The 26,332-nt window shown below is 42.4% G+C and overlaps 1 protein-coding gene across 3 annotated transcripts in view; it reads right to left on the minus strand.

The window, feature by feature from the left end:
• The window catches only part of SLC26A2 (solute carrier family 26 member 2), a 168,491-nt gene that overhangs the window by 22,936 nt on the left and 119,223 nt on the right, over positions 1-26,332 (minus strand). The window lies entirely within an intron of this gene.

A 26,332-nucleotide genomic window follows, 5' to 3' on the forward strand; every position in this document is an offset into this window, starting at 1 on the left:
GTTGGAATTAGGTGGGTGTAAATAACACTGCTCTGGAGAGCAGACAGTTTCTCAGTTGCAACTGTGGAAACTCCAAATTCAGGTACAGAAATGTAGGAAAAATGTATGGAGTTTTGAGCCCCATCTTTATGTGTATTCTAACAGTCTACTCTCAGATAGGTTTAGGACAGTGCTGTTTTTTTTGTTTTTTCCACCCAGACTAATCAATACAAGATCTTAGTTTCAAAGTGCTAGCAGGTAGGTTGAGGAGGAGCAGGGATTCTGCTGTCAGGAGAGACACAAAACAAGGACACAAAAAAAGAGAGGCTGTCTCACTTAACAGCCTGTAGGAGTAGCCTTTGCAGAGAACCCTGGAGAAGAAAAGGCAGGGAACCCCCCACTACTTCACAGGGCCCTTCATGTTTTCGCTACACCCAACTATCTGACCCACTGGAAAAGATCCCATTAATGTGCAGGAGGTACCCTGCAATTCACATCTGCTGTCAATGCATTCCCTTTGAATTCAGTACTACATGAACAGTGGAAACACAAAGACATTCTAGTGTGGCTAGGACCATATGCTTCTCAGATTCTCCGCACACATCCTCTGTGCACAGCAGTAAGAGATACACACTGGACATCTATATTGCGCATGGACGGGGAAAGGATCCATCAGCAGGGAACAGGCCAACCACATTTTAAAAGATCGGGGAGGCCAGTCTAGGACTTGGCTTGGCATGGACAGGTTATAAGCCCTGCAGTGCCAGAATAATCATTTTCACTGCCACTGCGGACAGTCTTTTACAAGTCGACTCAGGAAAAGGGGGTGTATATAGCATGGGATGTGCCGCACTACAGGACAGGGCCCGCTCTGGATCTTAAATCCACGTCACAGAAATGGCTCCAGCACATGTGACTGCTGTGTCTACTGAAGTGGGGGTCTTGAATCTGCAGACTGCTATGAAAAACTTGATGCAGTAATGCATGCTGTCCAGAACCATGCAGGGGAGCTTCCTCCGTTCCAAAACATGGATCCTGTAGAAACATTAATATGATCGAAGAAAGGCTTCAGAACAATATGATTAGGAGTAACCCTGTGGGAGATAAGATTAGATTTCTGGTTCACCACGTCCTGCCTAACAGGGATCACCATTCTGTAACTTACAATTGGTTATTTGAACATACTGCCACAGTAGGAATCTCAGTACCACAATGTTAGCCATTACACGGTTCTCGCTGTCACATGAGCAATTTAGATCTTTGCTTACAGTCACTCAATTTTTAGTGCAACATACCCTGCCAGATGTGAAAAATCTGAAAATAAATCTATGATCTGTCATGACTGTCAGGGTGTAATGCAGCCATTCATGACCATTCCTACGTTCAACTGAGCTTAACCACATCATCTGTTAAAAGATCATAAAGAATATTTTCATCAAATGAGAAGGTCAATGGATTGGTAATGTATGCAGGGCCTCAGGTTCAAAGATATTAGAAATTATCTTGGAAAGGCTAATAATTATGGACTGAAGTGGTACTGGTGCAGTATCTGGTTAGCAGTAGTTTTTGCTCAACAATGTACTTTTTGGGAAACTTGTGCTCTTCTTGGAAGAACATAGCCAAAATACAGTACCACAGATGCAATCGTAAACTTTCATGATCACATTAACTTCAGCCTCAGAAAGCTTGTGCAAATTAGTGGACAACATATTACTGGCACTGACTAAGTAGAAGGATACCAAAATACAAAGATGTAATGCATCCTTCGATGTTCGCATACATAGACATGATTTGGCTCACAGTGTTAGCAATGGTGACCTTGTAGAACTGTATGTCACTGTATTCTAGATTGTGAAGAGGTTGTGGGATGCAGTCACTCGAAATGCTGGGCAGTAAGTGGCTGGTCTTCCTCCTTTGAGGTTTTATCTTCGTTGCCATACTGAACCTGTTTTATGCCTAACTAGTATTGTTTAACTCAATGGATTTTCACCACAGAAGCTGGTGAAATCATCAAGGTATATATGCCAAGTATATATACCTTACAGCCAGCAGTAGAACAGCATCTCAAGCGGCATAGCCTGGAGCACCTCCACACTAAGGAATATATGTCCTCATTGGATGCAGGTTGTTGGCACTCCCAATCCCAGTCTATCTGTCTAAACTAGATCCTCTTTATGATCTGCCACTCTTTGCTTCTTGGTAGGGGGTAGTTTGGAAGGATGGCAACGGAGCTGCCTTCTGGGTTACAATTAACATTCAGCATTCAGATGTCATCAGTGGTGAACCTTGTGAGACCAATGGACCGAGGTAAAATCTTCCCACGCCTTCTTCAACTTAGCATTTAAAGAAGTCAAGAAGGTGGCTGATACCAGGAGAGTGGAAAGTACTCTGCTAAAGTAAACCCCTGGTTTGTATTACTCAATCTATCATGTCCCGCCTTGAGGTCACAAGCGACCCTTGTGGGGCCGACATCTCCTATCAATGGAATCTCTAGAGATTTATTAATTTGTTAAAAACAAATTCATTACTTTTGTCTTGTTTGGATACCATTACTCTACTACCATGACAAACTGAATTGGCAGATCGGTAATCTCCCCAGTTGTATATTCTTAATCGATCTAACATAATTAGACATGTATGTTATATAAAATAAATGGAATCATTTGTATGAGTACTCAAACCTGATCTCATTTTACTTGTACACTACTAGCTTGCGAACATACATGCTGTGCTACAGATGGTTGTTCCCTAGCCTCAGAACTAAGCGGGCTGGAATAAAGGCTCAAGCTGAAAACACTGGAATCATAGACCAAATGTCACAGAGACGCTGTGAGGTTAAAAGGACTTCAAAGCAACTGTGTCCAATGAAGGGATCCAACCCTGCAGATTTAAGATAATATTTCAGTTTGCGGATGTAGAAACCCAGGGTAATTAGAAATTTAGCAGGCACCTGAAGATGGTCTGAGGTAAGCTGAAGTGGTGTTGCCTTCATGAGCGAGTTATCAAGGTATGGAAAAAAAGTATTCCTGACCTAAGAAGGTGCACCCGACACCAACATCACCCATGTGAACACCCAAGGGAGCGGAGGTAAGGGCAAAGGGCAGGACAGTGAACTGGAAATGCTCCATCCCAACCACAAACTGAAAGTAATGCCTACGGTGATGTTGGCTTGCCACAGGAAAGTATATATCCAGTAAGTCCAAGGACAACATCCAGCTGCCAGTATCCAAGGCTAACAAAACGGGGGCAGCATTAACATTTTTAATTTGTTCTTCCTCAGCAAGGTATTCAGAAGTCTGTGGGCCAAGATCGGTTTTAACCATCTTTCGTTCTGGGGAACCAGAGGTATCTAAAGTAACATCCTTGTGGGAAGTGGCACATTCTGGTTAGCTGAGGGGAGGCCCTAGTCAGGCAGAAACTCCCACTCCCATCAAAGGTGGGTGATCACACACACTGTATAACCTGCGCTCACCCTGGCACAGAGCAGTCAGGCTTATCACAGGGGCAATGTGTAAAGCATTGGCACAGCACTACCACACAAGTACATTAAGCATCAAAAAATAGACATCACATGAGATTTATGTAAATAAAGTTTGTATTCAACACACACATTAACACAACATGAACATGATCTAAATCTGGGCATCAATCACATTTAGAAATATAACTAGAAGTACTAGGTCCAATGTGTTAATAATTTAGCAGTATGTACATGTGAAAAAAAAAATACTTTCCCTCCTAGCACCCACATGTGGTTCAATCATGTTAGCAGCACAAGACACACCCAAAGGATCACCCCAAATCAATATCAAACAGTTATAGGATGCATCCTGGTTCCCAACATACAGAGAATCTCTGCACTTTGAAGACACCTCCGCAGCCTAGGGAGCACAGGTAAACTTCGATGTCAACCGGTATAGTAGGCAGCGTAAAAGGCACCCCGCCAGGCGGTGTAGTCAATCCCAGGCAATCACTCCCACAAACTCACTTTGCACCGCTATGCGGTGCCACGGATATCAGGCAGGCTAGTATTCCAAAATGGCACCTAAATAAGACGCGCTCCTGGCAGTGTCGTGCCGTTCGATATAAAATTACTTGCTCTACTGGTATTTGGACCAATGACTTTCTATTAAAGTGATGAATGAACAAGAATACTATATTGCCTTGAAAAAGCCCCAGGTGAAACTGCCATAGGGGGCGAAACACGTGTCGGCTGTTGTTGTCTGCCTAATGTTCTTTGGATTGATTGGATTTGTTTTATCACATCTCTTGCCATTCAACGCATTTTATGTTTGTTTTCAACTGGACTTATGAAGCTATAATTAAAGACGATTTTTGACACAGTTGATGAATGTGGGTTCTCATTTCCCTACTTGTGTTGGACTATTTCACGAAAGGGGTTATGGTCCATCCCCCTTGATTTTTGAGTACCCACTCAAATTCTCTTCTATAAATCGGGCATTCAACAGGAAGGGAATATTTTGGACCTAATGAGCTAGTATACATGCACTTGCTTCCAGCACCCAAATGCAGTGCCCTAACATTCGGCAGGTGAGTTGTCAATGAGTTTACAGACCCCTCTTGGACCCAAACCCTTCTTCACCCTCAAACCAATTACCAACCGCCAACAGCTAGAGATGCAATAACCTTTCCCCGGACCCAAGGCCGCTTGTGGCCAATTGTTACACTTATTCAGCATCTCGGGGCACATGAGGGCGAAAGAAAGAGAGAATGGCTAATCAGGCAGTCAACAAGTGGAGGTTTGGCCATAGCTAGGGAAGTTCACTAAGGGGTCTTCATACTGGCCTTCCGGCGCGAACCCTGGTCTCCAAAGCACAGGAGCCTTGGGGGACACAATGGTCACAGTGTGCCCAGTCAAGCCAGACACTCCAATCCAAAAATGGTTTCCAGGAAAGAAGGCACCATGTCTGGGGCATGATGACTTGGGCAGCCCCAGGCGCCTGGGTCGCACACGAAAAGTTACCAAATTCCGTGCCTGTCTGGTATGGCCACAATGTCTGGTGTGTGATGGCCTGATTCGCACCAGATGATTTCGATTGCACATGCAAAGTGGACAATGCAATGGCTCCCTGGAATGAGGAACAATGCCTGGTGCCCAATGACTTAAGTCACACCAGACGATTCCGCTTGCACACAAAAAGTTACCAGTACAGCATCTCCCTGGAATGAGGCACAATGTCTGGATCGCGAAGACTTGAGTCACACCAGACAATTACTCTTGCACACGAAAAGTTATTAATGTAGTGCCTCCCTAGAATGAGGAACATTGTCTGGTGCGCAATGGGTTGAGCTGCACCAGACAAATTTGGTCACATTCACAGAGACGCAAGTTTAGTGGTGCCACATGAGGTAGAATGTGGCACTGCTCCAGGTACACCCCCACATCCGAGGGTCCCAAGCAATGACATGGACACCGCGCACAATTAGCATGCAGTCGGGTGCTGCACAAGAGAAATGTGGCATGCTTGACAAAAGCGGGCCACGCGGTGTCCCACAACCAGTGAATCTGCTCACTACCAACCAGACGCCTATGCGTGTCGTGGCCCCCTGATGGAGGGCTACACTCCTTGAATGCGGACAGTAGTTTAAAGGCTCAGCACCAAGCAAATCCAGTCTCCAGGCACAATTCTTAGTTTTACACTCACAATGCTTCTACTCAGTGGAATCCAACGGATGACGCAGGTGCAAAGGAGGGTGCCGCTGCTCTCCATATGACACAGGTAAAGGTGTAAGTCTCTCGCAGGAGGTCCCTAAGGCCTCCACAAAGAAAAGAGGGCAAGCCAACAAATCCTTGGAGAGAACATTTCAGAGTGCAACACTGCAGCAAGCAGTTTGCCCAGGCCAGCCACGATACAGAGAGTGCACGGTCCCTTCCCGGGGCAGTAAATACTCCTGTGCACAACAGATTCCTTTGGCAGTGTGCACCATGCAGTTCAGGGTCTCCATCCTGCGATCTTGCAAGTGTATCTCTGGGATGCTGAAGTGTGGTACGCCTTTGAACCACCGATGCCTCCCTTAAATTTCAGGAATGCCTGCCTTGGGGTCGTGGAATGTAGATCTTAAACTTTATTGGGGCCATGATCTGACTCCGAGAGGCCAAGTGTCAAAGCCTCGCCCTCCAATCTATCCATACAGGCCTAGCTGTCGCTGGGGAATGCACAGATGTTTTTTTTACCCCAGCCTCTAGATGAATGAAGCTGAATAAAAAAGATACACAAAAGGAGTTTTAGAACATAGAAATGCCCACTTTCTAGAAGTGCCATTTCCAAGGCATTACTAACATAGCCACCTTTACCATTGAAAAGAGTTTGCTATAGTGAATCCAATGATAGCAAACATTATGAGACTGCTGCACTGCAATCCACCTCTGCAGCTAGGATTAATTGTAAACCTTCCTCCATAGTAACCTATGAGCAAAGCAGCTCTCAATGGTAGTGAAAACACACATGGGTATTGTTCACTCCCTGGGCACCATTGCCCTGGCACACACAACCCTGCAGGGGCAGGCTGGACACAAGGTTTAAGAACACCACAAAGGTGCAAGTGCACCCATACAGGCCTACTGTGACAGAGTAAGTGTGCACATACTGGTAAGCTGTGCCAGGCTCAGTTTTTATATGAAAACACATCTGTGCACATACTGGCAAGCTCTACCAGGCTCACTATATATATTAAAATACCAATGTGCAAAGGTGCACACACTGGCAAGCTGTGCCAGGCTCAGTGTATATATGAAAACACCATTGTGCAAGTGTGCACATGTTGGCAAGCAGTGCCAGGCTCAGTATGCATGAAACCGCCATTATGTGCAAGTGTGCACATAATGGTAAGCTACGCTAGGCTCAGTATATAATTGAAAACACTAAAATGTGCAAGTGTGCACAATCTGGTAAGCTGTACCAGGATAAGTATGTATGAAGCCACCATTGTGTAAGTATGCACATACAGGTAGGCACCACTTCCTAACACATGTAGGAAGGGCGCGCACACTTTCAAGCTGAACTTACAGTGGGAAAGCATCCAGGGTCCAAAGGCCACTCCAAGAGGAACTGCAAAACCTCAAGGGAGAGCCAGCCTCCTAGGTAGATAAACCCATGTGCGGTTTTTCCCTTACCAGGGCATGGGATACCCTTGTGTACATGCACTGTCTTCTGTCTGCCTACCACCTGCTTCACCCTCTGGGGGTGCTCTAGGGGTAGTGGAAGGCCTATGCAGGGTTGGCCATGGTGGCAAGATGCCACCCTGAGTTCAGGCGCACCCACGCTTCCACAGGCCTGCACTATCAGGCCTAATACATATTTGTTGGCTACTCTGGTGGGTGGCACACTCATTGCAGTGTCCCACTAGTGGCCAGGGCTGTATCCGCCCCAGGTATGTGGGGTATCTTTTTACAGGACACTCCTCGGTACAGCACTGCAACCAATCACGTAAGCACCCCTTCCTCCCATTCCTGGCATGGGTAGGAAGGATGCACCCACCTTCCTACTGCAGCATAGTGGGACTGTGCTCAGAGTCCTAAGGCCACGCAAAGAGAGTCAACAAAAAACAGGGAGAAAAAAGCAAAAAAAATAAAAAATCAGGGAAATCCCCTAAGAAGGGCCATGTCCAACAATCCTGTATCCCTCTCCTCCTCGGGTGCCACCTTGATGGCGCATTTGGAAAGCTGAGACTGAACCTCTATGGACAGGATAGTTATGTAGACTGCCGAAGCTTGAGTAACAACTGGAGGCTTGTTAGGAGGGGGCAGACCCAAAAGGGAGGGACTCATAATTTTGAACAACCTGAAGGACCAACGGATATGAAGTAACTACATGTCTGCTGGGTAGACATAATCATTTTACAGCCCCGAATTACCACTGGAGAGGAAACTAACGCTCACCATCAGTCACAGCAGACAGAGGCAAAGAGTAATGCTGGGCTTACTTATCTCCACAGCTTTTGCCACTACCCTGCCCTCTGGAGCCCCAAAAACCAGACAACCTGCTGGTCAGCTTGTGAGGGTTGTCTTTCTCAATAGAAAAGGACCATGTATGGTGTCAGAACTTCATGTACTGCTGGTGGAAGGCAAACATGAAAAAGGGCCTCTAGTAATATTTGCACTGAGGCAGAAATAGAGCAGGAGAGTAATTCAAAACCACATGCAGCAGTTTTGTTATTTCACAGACTTGCATTATATAGTACCGAGCTGAAGCAGGCATGGGACCCTACATCAGGTCTGGGGCAGAGTTGGGAACCAGCACCACCAGAGTCGAAGGCAGTGTTGAACTGGGAACTACTGACAGGGCCTGCTGCAGAGGCATCCATGGGTAGGCTTGGGCAGGCAGCAGTCTGGAGTGAGGTCAAACAAGGTCATAGGGCGGAAATGAGTGACCAGCTTGCTGGATTACGACTCATGCCCCCAATGACTCTTGGGGGCTTGAAGGCACGCCAGATGGAACTGGAACCACCTTGAACAACTGTACCATAGACTCTGAATTCCTCAATTTGATGTGGAGTCAAAGGTGGCCCGGGAAACTTGGGACATACTGGCACGAGAACCAAAGTTCGTACTGAGACAAAAGATGCAGCCAAAGTCACCTCAGAGAGGCAAAGCCATAACTTTCCCCTCGAACCCCACTTGGCTCTTCTTGTGGTTGGCGATGTAAAGTTTGGCTTTATGCTCCCAGATGACCTTTGGAACTTTAAGTCATGCTTGACATTCTGTTTTGGCAATCAATGCATTGCTTTAAACCTATACATCCTTAGCATATTGAACGTTTTTGGAAAGAAACATATAAAGCAGAAATCAGGAGCAGAGATTCAGATCCACATCAGAGGGTACAGTAAATGCAGGACTGACATCAGTGAAAAGGGATTTTGTGTATATGTAGTGTTGTCACATCTGGAAGCAGGATAGAGTTGAGAAGGTGGATGACTGCACCATCTGCCAGTGCATGCCAGCTGTTTAAGAAGTTTCTGGATCCAGTCTGGCATCTAGGGGGATTCCAAATGATAATTAATTTGCTGTTAGAAGTATCCATAAGAAATCAGAAGAAAATTGTCAATGCCAACAATAATTTGCCTTTTATACGGTGCTTCAAAGTTACCTTTTCTAAGCCCTGTAACAGTTGTTAGCATTGCTCACTTTAAATGCACTTAATATATTGTTATGAGACGAGGAAGAAGAGATTTTGTTTTGCCAGGAGTCGAACCTGTAACCTGTGGATCACATATCAGCTGAAAGTACATAACCTATGAGCCATCTTCTAGGGTTAGCATGGCAAATCCGCTTTGAAGGAATGCAATACCATGTTTCTACTCTACACACAGATTAAAAAAGATAGGGGTGAGGACGGAGCCTTGGGTACTCCAAATGGTGATGGGGTAAGTTTAAAAGCAGAATTACCTACTTTACCAGGCCTCGTGGAACTTGTGAAATTTCACTCTGCTAAATTCCATTGAGCTACATAAAAAGATCTGTTGGCTTCCGCGGAGTTCTGTGCAAGTGCAGAGAATGCATATTGTTTTCTGATTTTAGCATTAGCAGAGCGTTCTGCATTGAAAAATTAGCACAAACAGCACCACCTGGTGAAGAAGAGTGTGCAGCCATTCGAGCTGATTGTACTGCTGCGAAAACAGAAAATCTACTCATGAAGCAGCCTTCTGACCGCATTTGAAGTCCTCTTAATGCTGGAAAATTACATTAGGGGACGCCAAATCTCACTCTCCAGCTCGCATTTCAGAGCCTTGCACTATTCCCATTGTCACTGCATTGCTCGAACAAAACAAAAAAATCCACCATGGTGGGTTTGGCGGGAATTCTGTGTTACAAGAGTAATGCGGAGTTGCCAAATTTTTTCAATTACCCTTGCGGAATTAAAATTCTGCCCACGACCAATTCTTACCAGCTGGAAACAATCTCAAAAACAGGATTTAAACTAACTCAGAACAGTGCTATCAAAGCCTATGCTTTGTTGAAGGATGGTAAAAAGAGTGTCCTGTTCAGTTGTATCAAATGCTTAAGAGAGGTTCATTATAATAAGGAGATATTTTTCCTTGACCATGAGAAGACTGGATTTAGTGTTGTTCACTGTACTAAAGTCTGACTTGTATTTTACAAGAAGCTGATTTTTGTTAAAGTCGTTCTTCAGGTGTGAGGATACACTTCTATTTTAAGCAGCTTTGATGGAACAGGAGATCTGGTTTTAGGTCTGAAGTTTTTTGTATTTGCAGGGGGCCTGCTCCTTCCGTCTTAGTAAGAGGTCTTACATGTCCAATTTTAAGGAAGTCAAACATCAAGCATAAATGGAGATAAGCATTTTTACAATTTAAGCATACTGGTGAGATGGCACTCTTGAATACGTTAGCCTTGGGGAGCTGCCTATAAGGCGATGGTCTGGTGACAGAGATTTTTTTTTTTAACAAATATTTTAGGAAGATAGCCTTGAAGGTTATTCTGGTTTTCTTGGTGTGAAGGTTTGCATAGGTTCAGATGTGGTAAGAGAGCTGTCATATTCTTTCCTGAGATTGGGCATCTTGTTAAAGAAGAAACTAGCTACTAGAAAATGTGTCAAATCTGGACTCATCTGGTTGGTAGGAAGGAGTTGAAGACTGTTGTTTTAAGATGTTCAATTGTTCTTTAGGCCAGTTCCTGGCATTTAATTGTTTGTGAGTTGGAAACATATGGCTCTGTACAGCATTTTTTTATGATGTGCCTGGCCTTTCTGGGGGGTGAAAGATTGTATACGGTGTTGTTTCTCCTTGTGTGGTATATTTTTCTTACAGTGAGACATTGGCATTTGATATGTTTTGTATTCCATAGAGATGACTCTATATTGTTTATTGTTTCTTTTCAATAACAGCAAGACAATCAAGTGCCTCACTTAGCTTATTGTTGTAGTCTTTTAATAAAACTCAAGGGTCATTATCTTCAGAGATTGATGAGATATGTGAGCAGATTTCATTTCTTTGTATTACTGTGAACTTGCAGCGCCAAGCTTTAGGAACAGATGCTCCAGGAGAAGCTGTAAACATATATTTCTTATGTACATGTACAGATTTTTATATATACCCTTCAAAGTATACTGCATGAACAGCATCACAGTGTGTAGAACTCAGTTTAACAACCAGCAGTGAATCAAGGGTGTGACCTACAAAGGGTAAGCAGAGAAAAAAAAAACACTCCTTTCCACTTGTCCCAAATAAGAAGTGGAAAAGAATGTGAGAGAGAACCAACTATTGGAGCAGTAGGCTGACAGAAGACCTCCTTACCCATGCTGTTAAAGAAAAGTACCACACTCCTAAACACTAAAAACTACTAGCACCAGTACAGAAAGTCTGAGAGGAAAGCGGTTCAGAGGCTGCCAAACGTAGGCCACATGATATAGATCATCTGATTGTCAAGCCCTATCATTTAATTGCATGGGTCAATGCCGGATAAGAACATGCCTTCCTACTGATCAACTTTGCAATGTTTTATCACTTGGAGCAGGCCAAACACTATGCAAAAAGTAACTTTTTGGTCAACAAAGCAAAAAAGGTGGGCAGGGAGCTGATAAAATACCTGATATAATGCCAAGATGAGCCAGCAACATCAGCACGACCCATCATGTGCCACAAACAGAAAACTGATGAGCATGCTTACTGCCTCTATTCAACTTTGTGATCTGAGGGGACACAACGCTTTCAGGTAGTGGATGGAGTTAGACACTGCCATTTAGGTTTTCGACTTAACACCTACCCACCACAAACTTATGTCAGAGGAATAAGCTTCTGAAACATATCATGTTTTCTTACTGGTCAGCTAACAGTCCAGATAACACGTTCCTCTAATATTAGCAAGCTTCCTAGTATGAAAATTCACTTATCTGTGACAATAGGGTGCAGCTTCAATAGTCACAGCTTCACTTCCTTTGAATATGTTGTTATCTAGAGGTTGGGCAAAAAATGTCCGCTTAGTTGATATTAATGACCGCGAAGACTTGAAGGACCTTAATCCGCCAAACAGGGATCATTCTTAACGTTATTAAAGATATGTATTTCCCAGGAAAGAATTGTGCAACAGAAATGCCACGCGGAAGACATGTGACCAACAGTCCACAAACCCCCACAATGATGTGTTCGGATTTCTGGAGTCAAGGGATTACTGTTATAATAAACCTTCCTCTTGTGATCAGTGATTACTAGGCACACTTTTTCTTTGGTAAAGCCAGTGTATTTTACAGCTTTCCTGCCAGTGCTTTTTAAAGGGTGGGTACTGCATGGTACTGAGTGCCTGCACTTCATTTGTTTCAAAGGTTATCTGCACTTGTTTGCACTGATAAAATACATTTAATGGGAGAGCACCGGAACTTCTCAGAATCAAACCGGTACGCTGGATAGTAAGTACCACTACTTCTATATTTTTATTTAAAGCACTTTAAAAAAACATTTATTTGCCGGGTCGGGCAAGTCTCGTGTTTTTCTATGGCGAACATGTGACCACCATGAGATCGCAGAAGCTGACATGGAAATCTGTTGCAGGGTCAGTGGCACCTTCCTTTCCCCTCCTGCAAAGTGCCGTGAGGCCCTCCGTGTAGTCCCTCTATAGTCAGGGGTACGCTGCCCGTGCACAGTATAATGTGCTGAGGGGATCCCCCTGGAGCGCGGGGGCAATGGGCGCCTTTGTTACGCCACTGTGCAGGGCAGGAACGAACGCTACTGTCCCCAGCTGAACCTAATTGGGTTTGGCTGACACAAAGCTAGTTACTTAGAACCCAGAGATGGAATCAGCCGTTGCACTTTCTCCAACGTTCACATAATTAACAAAAGCCGAAAAGGCTAATACAGGCAGACGTAACAAACTTTACATTTGGCTTAAAACTGCGTCGAGAAGTGCACTCAAGTCGAAGGTATTAATCACATGGTGTTTTAATACATCTTTTCAAGAACTCGCAGCAGAGATGCACTGATAGTAGTGCACCATTAACTGTTAGACGGGTATTTATCAAGCGCAATGGTTTCTCCCCTTCATTTTATTTTGCATTTAATAAACTGCCAATGTTTAAGAAAAAGTGTTATGTAAAAAAAAGTTTCATTATTTCCTGTCTGACAAGGCAGCCCGATACTAGAACAGCATTATAGTCCACGACCATACAATTATTACTACTGTGTCTAATGTCGTCATTGTCCTACAGTACAAAACTATTGTAGTACGCATTTAATTAAGCCATCACACAAAATGACTTTTTCCTGATGGTTTAAGTAAAACATACTATTGTTGACCATTTCTTATTTTATATGGGTCATTCATAACGCAGGTACATACCTTTTCGAAGAAACTGAAATGAATGACATGTTTGCTGAACACGTTTTTTAAGGATGAATATGCAATCAACCTGAGATTGGAATGTGTCTGCAGAGCGCATCCAGGTGTCAACTGTCAGGGACAGGAACGTAGTACTGACCTCTTCTTCTTTACCCCTTCAGTCGGCAGAAAATAGAAAGCCTATCAGCACCGTCCACGCGACCACTCCCCCCCCCCCCCCCAAACACACACACCAGGATTGCATCCGAAGTGCCACTCACCGCTTGTGCTGGCCTGTGGGTGAACAAATGCAATAACGTCGCAGCACTCACTGTTCAGTGACGCCGCAGCGCACAAAAACCTTCCCACAGAGCATTGTGCAAGAGGAGCGCGGGCACCAGCTACCTGGCCCGGCGTGTGAAATTTCTGGAAGTAAGGCTCTTATATCTAATCATAATGAGCCTTTGTGCACCTGTGGAAAATGGAGACAGAAGAATCCGGGGGGCGAAGGCACCTTAGCCGGGCATTCCATTCATCAGGCTAATCATGAAAACAAAGAACAACTAAAGTACTTCTGATCCCGAGTAACATTACCGGCAGTAGTTGCAAAATCCTTTTTTCCGCCAGTGAAAGAACTATTCGTTCCCTGAAGAACAACGAACGGCAAAGGAGATTTAAAACCCAGAGCTTCTCTAACTGGCTTCTTCTGTGATTTCTAAAAAAAAAATCCGAGGCAATCTACCTAATCAAATACGAGGTTTCCATACTGCGCAGCGTGCTTGATCAAAACGAGGCGCAGAATAAAAACTTTATGAGGATGTTTGAGCAGCACCACATTCAAGGATCACCAGGTGAAAGGCACGATTTGATGTAGCCACTTCCATTAAGTTTACTGTAGTATATTGTTAATCGGTGTTTGCACTAGTGCAGTCACTTCAGAGAAGTGCTTAAAATGGAAACATAGAAGTGAAGGTAAGTGCTTGTAATGGAAAAACAAAAGTGCAAGTACTCTGGACCAGAGTACCTGCTTATTTGTGAGAAGTGCCGGTACTCTCCAATTAAAAGTATTACATTTTTCTTGAGAAGTGCTGGTACTCTCCCTCTCAAAATAAATAAGTGCAGGTACTCGGTATCAGACTGTATCGGCCCATTTAAAGCACTGCTTCGGAGCACCTTGGTATACATCAACAGTGCTCGGAGTCAGTGGAACCCGGGTGGGTGAAATATGGCACCGCAAGAGGAATTTGTATGAGTAAGGAACAAATGTTATCAAATCACGTAGATTCGACAGAGTCCCAAGCCCCCCAGGGCTCCTTGTCCTTTGTGACTACTCTTTTCTTGTGGGTCATGCTTAGACCCAAGGCCACCGGTTATCTTCACCCTGAAAGTCTCTCTGGGTATGGGGATGACCCCTCCATGAAATTCATAGGGGAGGTAAGGGGTGCACCCTCAGGTTTTGGAGTAATGTGCTGATTTCCCCGACTAGATGGTAGTTCTACAATTAACCTAAAGAGGGGTAATTATGTCAGTGTGTGACTGTATGGTGTGGACACAGAAAAAGACAGGAGATCCTACCTCATATTATGCTGAAAAATCAATTTTTTACCTCCAAGCATCACCTAGCACTATAGCCCCATGAACTGAAAGCAAAAAGGGCCCTCAGCAGATTCATCAGAAGACACCTAGTGGTGCAGAACTCAAGTAGATCCAGCAGGGAAGAGCACAGACTACACATGTACTCATCACATTGTACTGGCCTGGATGTCAACCAGAATGGAGCTTAATCTGTTAATTGACTGCATAAAATAAGAACATAGTTATTCTCCCAAAAGAGTGCTCTTATCGATTTCCATATTCTTACCTACACACACTGCCTAGCTAACCAGACAATCAGCTATCACTGTACCAAATAATCCTTGCCATCAACGACCACCACCCCTTTCTTATTTTCTCTCTCTAGCTCTCCCTCTTTCTTGATCTCTCAATGCACATGCCTATGTACAAACAAGATGCCTACACAAGTGGCCAAGCCCTCCCACCACAAGCCTATGAACACCGAACCAATACATTCTGACCACGATAAATAAAAAGTAGCTGCCTAAAGCGAATACCTGTGGCTGAGCAGTTTGACAGGCTATTCACAGAAAGTGGTTCATTTTGCACTGCACATTATAATCCCTTCCTCATGCTCCAATTGTTTATTAGCCAAAGCACCAAGGCTGTTAGGTGTTAGCCGAGGCCCGCGCCATAATATACACATCACAAATAGGGAAAAACTCATCTGTGGTTGCTAAACTTCTTTGAGAGGTTTGGATGCAGGGTTACAGCCGTAATGTTTACAATGACTGATTTTAACTCCTGAACTCCCAAAAAAGCCTGTAGATTTTGCTTTGTAACCATGCAGGCATGTAAAGATCATGGATGAGGTACATGACATACCATTACAACACAATGAAAGGGGGCACAGAAACCCATGATTCCCAGGATCCGAGGCGAGCTGTTATAAACAACACATGGGCAATTTATTCACGGCCTTTTACAAACTGACACTGTAGCAAGACTTGTCAGGGTTAGGAAATTGGAAAAAGAGGAACAGTGCAGAATCCCAAGCAGACCTATATTGCCCTCTTCAAGCAACAACAAAAAGAAATTGGAGCAGAAAGGGGCTGGTGACTTACTAGGCAGAACAAAATGACTTTAAGGTCAATGGGAGTTGTGACAAAATAGTGATGAATGAAATGTGGCAAATAAACACATTCTAGGGAATTGATATATGCTTTGATTTTCTAACATGCAGGAGATCCTTGGCCTTCCTGCCTAGCTGATCTATTCAGGAAAGATTGGCTGCTCACAGCCAATCAGAATGGTCCATAGTGGTCGGAATGAGGCAAATAAATGTTCATGAAATAACCTTCTCTGACTATCAGTCTACACACTTCTGAGCAACCTGCACCTTCCAGGACTGTTCTGCAGTGCTTAATTTGAGCTTGGGGTTACCGGTGCTGAGCACCGGCACTTATTTTTGAGGGCCGGGGCTCATTCTTCTGTCTCAAGCATTTGCTGCGAGCAAAAGACACATATGGGAAAGACGGAAGAAGGGCAAAACGAAAAGGCATCGCAAAGGGAGACAGTAGAAAGCTGTTAGAGTGAGCAGAAGGGGCAGGAAGTGGCTTTTTATGGATTGAAGAGGTCCGAAATGACTTCAGGTTTACGCTGCCTCAGTCTTCCGTGTTCCTATATTTAATTGTAGCAGTCGCGTGTTTAAGAGGAGGGCTTTGGGCACTGGCACGTTTTTATTTACAAATTAAGCACTGCTGTTCTGCAGTCCAAAGAGTTGCTCACAACCTGAACATACACGTTTTTCCACTGGAACTAACCCAGGGAAATAATATTACACAGGTGAGAACAAGTCAGGAAATATCCGATTCAAGGCAGATATCTGAAAATGTCTTTGTTGATATGGTTGATATAATAAATAACCTCAGGTGGACCGAAAAGTGAGATGTCATGTAAAAAAGATGAAAGAAGGAGTACGCATCGACCTGCATCTCAGCGTAAAGCCATGTTCATGGCAGCAAAGCAACAAACCTCACAGAAGAAAACGGAGGCTAAAAGGCAGTGTAAAAAGTGTGACATAAATAATACTGCAGCGTGGCACCCACGATCTTCACGGATTACTCTCCACCACATAGTCCAACACTGTTTACATTTCGCATTTCACTCTGCTGTTACTACCGACCGTGTCTTTACCATGCCTTAAGTTCACTCCGCTCCTCGCTATCCATCCCCGCCAGTCACCACCTACTGTAGCACTCTTCATCACTTCCCACCTTCATCCCTGCTTAGTTATGGAATTGCCACACAGGCTATATTATTTATTATCAATTGCATATTTTGCATATTTCAACCAAAAATAAAAAAAATCAGTTGAAAAAGATCAAGGTTACTTACTATAAATGCTATCTAAGGAATAATGTAGGTGCTGACAGTCTGAAAAAGTGTCCACATTGAGTGCTTAAGGAATGACTTTCTCAGATGGGGTAAACATCCCTAAAAGAAGGACCTGTGAAAGCTCTAGTGTGGATTTTGCAGAGTCCCCGAGAAGATGGCATTTTGCGCGGATCCCTCTGCAAAGAACAGGACCATTTTTGAGGTCACCCGTCGCACTGTTGCTCTCTTTGGGACGGCTATAGGACTAGCCTAATGAACTACCAGGCCTAACCTGGGGTATGGCTTTTGTACTCAGCGGGAAACAAGAACTTTTCATAATTTAACTGTGAATGTTCGCGGAAAGAACTTCGCTTCTTGTCATAATAATGTGTTGTATTACTATTTATGCAAATTCATGTTTACATCGAGGTTCTCGAAGCAGAAGATATTTCAAATTGTTGCCTAGAATTTAGAAGAATAACAAACACTGTACATCTAATTTTAAAGTCTGCTGTCTTAGTATTAAAGAGTTTCCTAATTATACGCTTACACAATAAAAATGTATTACAAAATATTGCTATATAGTCTTCCCTCATGTCAGAAAATGTGGTTCTCCTTATACTGTGAACACAAAGTAAAACCAAATCCTAATATTTTCAAACATAGCAGGGAAGAGCAAAATAAAAGAGTCACACATTTTATTACAACAGGTGTTTTAGCTCTAAAGGTAACCCAGGATGAGAGTTATCAGGAAGTTATCATACTACATGACCTCTAGATGGCTAAAAATGTGACAGTGCTCGCCTTTTTTCCAGCCCCGCCTGACTTTTCGACAATCTCATAATTTTCACGTATAGCATAAATACACGTCCTCGGACGAACTGCGTAGTGGGAAAAAAAGAACTGAAATAAAAAACATTGGGCTGATTCACCAGGGAACGGCGGACTGCAGTCAATAGTGCCTATTCATCTCACGTGGTCAGAAACAGCATCACTAGCCCATTCATGACACATCAACTGGAAACCGCATCACTAGCCCATTGATGACACATCAACTGGAAACAGCATCACTAGCCCATTCATGACCCATCAACTGGCATGTGTGTGCAAGATGGAAAAGCACAACGGCGAGTTATTTCTCAGCGGAAACCCGGGGTTTCCTATCCCCCGTACTGGTGCACTAGTGTAGCGTGGGTGATGTGCACAGTACAATAAAAATGAAAAAGACACCGTACATCCAAAAATGTAGATTCTTCTTTATTCTAAGGTAAAGATCCACGACAGCAAGAGAAGTCCTGACAAGTCCAGAGCCAGAGTCTAACTGACCTTGATTCTGGAATCTCCCCAGCACTCCGATGCAATGTGGAATAGAGAACATAGAATATGGAACACAGACAAAAGAAAATGAGACACAAACCAAGTAACATATTACATCATTTCCCCCCTTTAAACTAAACAAAACTGACAACAAAAATAAAACTATAATCTTTTCCTAATCAAAACAATGTAACACAAAATCATTAAACTTGGATGGTATTTTGACCACTCTGTTACTACGGGTACACATCTCATTAGAACAGTCACGTACAATAGCATTGCCTGTATTATTAGGAGAAACATCAGAATCAGCAGGATCACTTGCTTCATCAGTTTGCACTGTAATTTCCTCACCTCTTGAACAAGAAGATGTACTTGGGTAAGAAGGACCAACATGATGAAACAGAACTCCTGAACCATCACTGTTTCTTTCTGAGTAAACGGTCTTAAAGATCTGAGCCTGTCTGTCAGTAATGGGGACCACACTATTTCTATTCCACCATCCCTTTCCCTCTAACAAAACAGAGGCTTTGGTCACTTTTAACACTTTAACTGGAAGAGAGTATCTGGATTCTCCTTTGGCAACTCTTTGAGGTTTCTTGATAAGGACCCAATCGTGCACATTCAACTCTGTGACCTTGACATTGTTCCTCTTGTCATAAATTTTTTTTTTGAATTATTTGTTTCCCTATGACACGATCTCTCATCACACTCATGGCAAGATCAGACCTATCTGCCTTTACGCTAATAGAGTTGGCTAACCATGCCGGCACAAGCTTGGACCTTGATTCCCTACCTCTTAATAGTGTAAAAGGGGAAATACCCGTAGTGGAATGTGGCGTGTTTAGATAAGCCCATATTTTTTCTCTTAGAAAATCTCTAACATTACAATTACTAGCCAAAGCTGTCTGAATGCCTTCTTTCAATATTCTATTGGCCCTCTCTACCAATCCATTAGAGGCAGGACTATAAAGAGCAACCTGTAAATGTTGAATACTGAACCTTTCAAGGAAAACTGCCATTTTCCTTGAAGTAAAATGTACTCCATTATCAGAAACAATCACTGATGGATACCATTCCAAAACAAATAAATCTGTCAAAAATCGAATTGCAGAATCTGTATCTGTACTATCTACGAAAGAATAATATATTCACTTAGAATAATAATCAATAGCCACAATCATATACTTCATATCTTTAGGTAATAGATCAAAAGAACCAGAGAAATCCAAAGCAATCTTCTCCCATGGTTTGTTTGGTAGAGCAACAGTATGCAAGGGCTTCACACTGTTTCTTCAATGTTTATCAGACACAAGACACGATGGACATAGATTGATGAATTCTGCAACTTGTTTATCCATATTGGGCCACCAATATTTTCCCTTCAAAATTTTACATGTGGCAGAGATACCCATATGACCCTGATGTGCTACTTCAATTAATCTAGGTCTTAATCCTTTAGGAGGCACACACACAGATCCCCTCATGCAAAAACCATTCTCGCAAGACAACTCCATTTCAAGTTGTTTAAAAATGCTTAACCCACCAGAATATTACTTTTTGTTGGGCCAACCATGCTTGATATAATATAGTACTTGAGACAGTAAAGTATCATTGACCATGGCAGACTCCCACTCTTTTTGTGAAAAAATGCCATCAGAAAAATAAATTAAATCTAAAACTCCTATCACACATTCTGTGTCTTGATCATCTCCAACCTCTGTGGTGTAAGGCAGTGGTAGTCTGGATAAACAGTCCGCTCTCACATTTGTACCACCATTAATATATTTGACTTCAACATTGTACTCTTGCAGTTTAGATAAAATACGCACCAGCCGGGCAGACGCTTTACCTAGACCATTGCCATTCAATAAAAATACCAAAGGTTTATGGTCCGTGAAAATCTCAAAATGAGTTCCCCAAATATACGTTTTAAACTTTTGAACAGCCCAAACACACGCTAAGGCCTCCCTTTCAATAGTGCTGTAATTACATTCAGCACTAGAAAGAGCTCTAGATGCAAACGCGACAGTATGTTCCTGCCCTTCTTGCCACTGTCCAAAAACTGCTCCCAACCCCTTAAGACTGGCATCCACTGTTATGAAAGACTTAGCAGAAGGAATGAAAGATTTCAAAGTAGGAGTAGATAAAACAACCTGTTTGACATGCTCAAAAGCATCATTAGTTTGCCTATCCCAAACAAATTTGCTACCTTTTTTAAGTAGAAAGCGGAGAGGTTGTACAATCATTGCAAAGCCATTAACAAACCTAGAATAATACTCGCACAGCCCTAAAAAGGAACGCAATTCATCTTTGCTAGACGGAACCGGAGCTTTTCTCACAGCTTCCAGATTACACATTTTGGGCTCAATGCCTTCAGCAGAAATGGAGTGACCAAGATAATCCACACTCCGAACTAAGAAATTACATTTTTCAGTCTTAATAGTTAACCCACACTTTTGAAGAATGGTAAAAACTTTATCTAGCACTTGCTCATGTTCCTTCAAGGTTGCTGTGTGAACTAAAATATCATCTTGGAAAGCGCAAACTTCCTTAAGATGCCCAAACAAGGTATCCATCATTTTCTGAAAAACACTCGCCGCCGAGGCAAGCCCAACAGGTAATCTGAGAAATTTGAAAGCACAAAAGGGTGTAACAAAAGTTGTTAGCTCCTGAGAGTCTTCGCTAAAAGGAATCTGGTGATAAGCTGAATGTAAATCTATAGTAGAGAAAAAGTTTGAATTACCCACTGTGGTGATCAATTCTTGTATGTGTGGTAGAGGGTGACAATCTATTAAAATATTTTTAAGGGATCTTAAATCAACACACAATCGGAGGTCCCCATTTTTTTTTTAGTAGTAACTACTGGAGAAACCCATTCTGATGCATTTGTTGCAGTGATAATCTTGTCCAACACTAATTTGTCAAGCAACAATTTTAGTTGATCTCTAATGGAGAGTGGAACTGGTCTGACTTTATGAGCAACAGGGACAGCTCCTTTTTTGAGTCTAATAGTGTGCTCGAACCCCTTCACATACCCAACTTTATGAACCAAAATATCAGGGAACTTTAGTGTGTATTGCTCAGGAACAATATTATTAGGAACCACATGCAAAACAGATTCCCTATCAACAATGTGTGGTCTCTCACCTAATCTAATGGGATTTTCCTGACCTGGGTAGAGTACAATACCCAAGCGTGCTAAATCTTTCCAACCAACTATGTTCCTGCCTTTGAAAGCCACATAAATTTTAGTAAAAATAGATCTGCCTAGTATCTCCAATGTAGCATAGAAGAAACCCAAAAGATCAATGTCCTGATCTCCAAAAGCTTTTGGAGCAACATCAGCTTCACTTAGTTTTTTAGAGTCCGGCCACAATTGATAATAAGTACTGTCTGCCAATATAGTGATAGGAGCCCCAGAGTCTGCCATAACGACTACTCCTCTAGAATCTATAGTCGCCTCACACACAGGACCCTTAAACTGAATTCTAGGACAACCCCCCTTACTATGATTAACCATATCGACAGTGAGAACTAGAGTAGAAACTCTTGCAGAACACTTATCCAGCTCCTCTACCTCTTCAGCATTCACATTGCTGATTCTCATTTTGGATCCAGAGTTTGTTTGTCTGCAAACTACCTGGAAATGGCCAAACTTACGACACTTCATGCACCTTTTCCCTGCAGCAGGACAATTTGGATTGTTCCCTAAGTGACTGTTGGAACCACAACGATAACAGGCCTTGCCTGTTTGGTTTTGCGCCTTCCTCATTTTAATAGATTTCTCCCTTACAAAATTCACTTCTGTTCCCTCAACTAAATGATTGACACAACGCTCGTTATGATCGCATAACGCATGCGAAACACTTTGTCCACATACAACTCTAGAAGTGACAATCGACCTCTCAATAGCCTTGGCTAAATCAATAACCTCATCCAAAGAGGGATTGCGACAAGCTAGGAGACGCTCTTGAATCTTTTTGGAGTAGCAATGAAAAACAAATTGGTCTCTAATATACGTATCAACCATGTTGCCAAAGTCACATTTAGATGTAAGCACCCGTAAATTAGCCAAATATTCATCTACGGATTCATCTGAAGACTGCTTGCACATAGCGAAATTGAAGCTTTCTAATAAAACATTTGAGTCATCTGAATACTGTTTTTTAATCCTCTCCTTTCCTTCGATGTAAACATCCCAAGTTGCATTGTCTCCTTGCGGCGGTTGAATTACAGGTAAATTGTCAAAAACACGCTGACCAGCTATTCCTAGGTGGTTGAAAAGAAGGGCCAATTTCCTGGATGGTGAATAACTAATAGCATCTATTGCCGATAAATATTTTTCAAAAATTCTCAGCCATTCATTCCATCTTATCTCCGGCTTACCTCCTTTTTGCAAAAAAGGAGGAGGCTGCATGACCAGTTGATTTGATGCCATGTCAACTCAGTGATATTTGAGTCCAAGAAATACACAAAAAGAGATTGTCCTGAGTTGTAAAACTAGCAAACGTAAGTCCCAAAAGGAATATATATATATAAATATATATATATTTTTAAAATTTATAGATCCATTTATAGATTTGCTTGAAGATGTCAGAATTCACACTTAACAATGTCTAGAACGAAGAGTAATACTGTGTTTCCCAGGTTTTTTTTTTTTTCAAAAGCGGTGGCGTTAGCACGTCGTCCTAGCAACTAACGCATGAAACAGGAAGTAGAGCGCTGTTGTAGAGCACCATTTCCATTAAAATGCAGCTTTCTTTGGCGTAAATGCGTTGCCCCGGCAACTAACGTGCAAAAAACAGGAGACGCGCGTTGCCCAGCAACAATCAGCGCACAGGACGTGCAAGAACACACCCACGCATGCGCGCAGGACAGCTGTGCGCGCGAGTCCACACGCAGCACTGTGCGCTCGAGCGCTTAATGGCAAAAATGGCTCGGCCGCTCCAAAACCTTGAGACAAGCTTCACCAGGGCTTACCTGGCTGTAGAAAATCGCGGTAAGAAGGCGTTTTTTTCTCCTTTCCTTTAATCTCTGGCAAACAGCACCATTAAATCTCCGCTTCTGGTCAGGCCCGCGCAGTCTCACCTCAAATAGCGGTCGGTGGATCATAAACAGTTCACCCCACTCCTGGTACCAAATTGTAGCGTGGGTGATGTGCACAGTACAATAAAAACGAAAAAGACACCGTACATCCAAAAATGTAGATTCTTCTTTATTCTAAGGTAAAGATCCACGACAGCAAGAGAAGTCCTGACAAGTCCAGAGCCAGAGTCTAACTGACCTTGATTCTGGAATCTCCCCAGCACTCCGATGCAATGTGGAATAGAGAACATAGAATATGGAACACAGACAAAAGAAAATGAGACACAAACCAAGTAACATATTACAACTAGCCACCAATGGTGGCTGAAACTTTTATTACTTGGAGAATTCGGCAACTGAATTTGCATTTCTCCAACTTCATAGTACCTAAGATTCTTCTGTAAATTTCCAGTTGCCTATGCCAGGGAACATCCTCCTACAATCCTAAATGAGAGTGGAACCTAACGCAATTTATATTCATTGCAGACCTCGACAATGTATGCCCTGGACCTCCAAAGAAACCCACACACGTTACAGACAGTGCATAATGAGGCTACACATCTAGGCCTTAAAGTCAGGAAATAAGACCTCGTGAAGCCAGTGTTGAAATTATCCAAAGGCCAACAGCGGAGTCAAGAATTTGAGTCAAAGTCCTATACCACATGCTGGGATGCTTACAAAATGTGTCCTTAATTCAACTCAACGATAGAACTTCAATCAGTCACCTCCAATCTAATTCAACAAAGAGTAGTCAAAAGGCAAAAACATGAAGGTGACTCCTTGGGAGTTACAGGGTCCAAAGGTGAGCTGAGTCCCCTTCCTAAGGGCAGCCCCGTGTTAGAAAACAACTATAAAATAGATTGTTTGAAACAGGCATTTAAGAAAATCATTTATAAGGCATAGTGTCTGAAGAAAAGAGTTCTGGGCACTCCAGAGCTCTATCGACAATGCTGTTTCATGGTTAGAAGTAACCGCAATGTGACCTTGAAGCAATTTACAAAAAGTCTGTAAACAACAACAATCCATCTGCTGCGCATCCATAAAGCGCTACACCAAACAGTTACGATATCCAATAATCGTCTTCCGATGTCGGACAATTAACTGCCACTGACGTGTGAGTAAGGCTCAATCAACAGGAAATATTTTTAAACCAATCATCAGTTCAAGGGTCCTACCTCCTAACACAGGTCCAACAATCGTGTGGTACTTTTCGAAAATTTGAAAAATGTGCAAATTCGTATTAAAATTATTTATCATTAGTTGCTTTTTTTAAGAATGCATAGAGTTGTAACCGATTAACTTATGATGCTGCAACTAAAATAAATTACCTAAATCGTTTAGAAAGGTAGGTACCGTGATAAATAGATGTACTATGTTTTTGTGTGAGACCCCATTATTTCTAAAACAGATGTAATTTCTAAGTTTTGTTTAACTTGCTTCCGCCCATTCCCCCTCTCACTAGGATTTTATTGCACAGCCCCTTGTCTCCACGGAACATAACGTGAATTGAAAGACTTAAATTTAATGGAGATATACACCATTATTAAAAAGCCTACTGTGAATGAAGCTTCTACCATGTACTCAAAGTATAATTTCCAAAGGCTTATGCAGGAAGTGTTGGTGATGATGTGCAGAAACTAGGACCCATTGTTCGTGGGATGTTCATTTTGTGTTGTTCATCTCAGTAGGGTAATTGATGAGTAAGAAGATACAATATTTCTCTTACCTTAAAAAATGGGTTAGAGTTAATGCCTTTAACTACATAAATGATCTTGGTTTGCCAATGCAACCCTAACTACGATCATGCCATGCTGAAACTGCAAAATCTATTTTTAGAAAGTGTGATTTGTGTATAAAAGGTCTGGGACTTTAGCTGTCCAAATTAGTCTGGACTCACTGATCAGGCTTAAGTTATGTGGGATTTTATAGCTGTCATTAGGGACGGCTGTTACTAGAGACATTACTGTCTTTAGTCCACTTTGACTCAAGAACTCTCTATGGGATATGTCTTTTCTCTTTATGAGTCTGACCTCAGATTATTTATTTGATTTCTGTTAACTAGAGATTAATGTGTTCTACGATTTTTTATTTACATTGCACTTTCTGTATTTTGAGCCTTTATGGCATTTCATGCATATTTCTTTTGTACCGCATTTAACATATTCTGTGTTAAACATCTACTTTTTTCTTCCTTATTTTTTTAGCTTAAAACGCAGTTCTTTATGCTTCCAATATTTATTTATATTTAACTCTGCTAAACTTGTGCTATTCTGGTGAGGAGTGCAATCTCTAATTGCCTGATCAACTGGAGACACCGGAGCCAAATTATTTAAGTCATATTTCAGGTTATTTAAATATTGGGGGTTCTGATTATTAGGGTTCAGCTCCCACACCCGCTAAGAACAACAGCATGGATGCAGGGTACGTTGTGAAAGTACATTTCAAACTCAAATACAACAAAGCCCCAGGTACACTTTTTATCTTTTTACAAATACCGACAGGAACTTCCACACTTTGTGGTGACTGTGTTCTACAGTATTTTTTATAACATAGGCAATACTGGGTCCTATAGGGATCACCAGAGATACAGTGTAGTTTAATTTGACACAATGTAGTCTGATATATTAATGAATGTCACATTTGTTAAATTATGTTTTTGATATAAAGCACATTCTGCATTAGTAACGCCTCATGACGCTTGTGGACAAGACTGTCCAAATAGTTTCAAGATTA

The sequence above is a fragment of the Pleurodeles waltl genome, chromosome 7 (assembly GCF_031143425.1).
Source record: "Pleurodeles waltl isolate 20211129_DDA chromosome 7, aPleWal1.hap1.20221129, whole genome shotgun sequence".
Lineage (NCBI taxonomy): Eukaryota > Metazoa > Chordata > Amphibia > Caudata > Salamandridae > Pleurodeles > Pleurodeles waltl.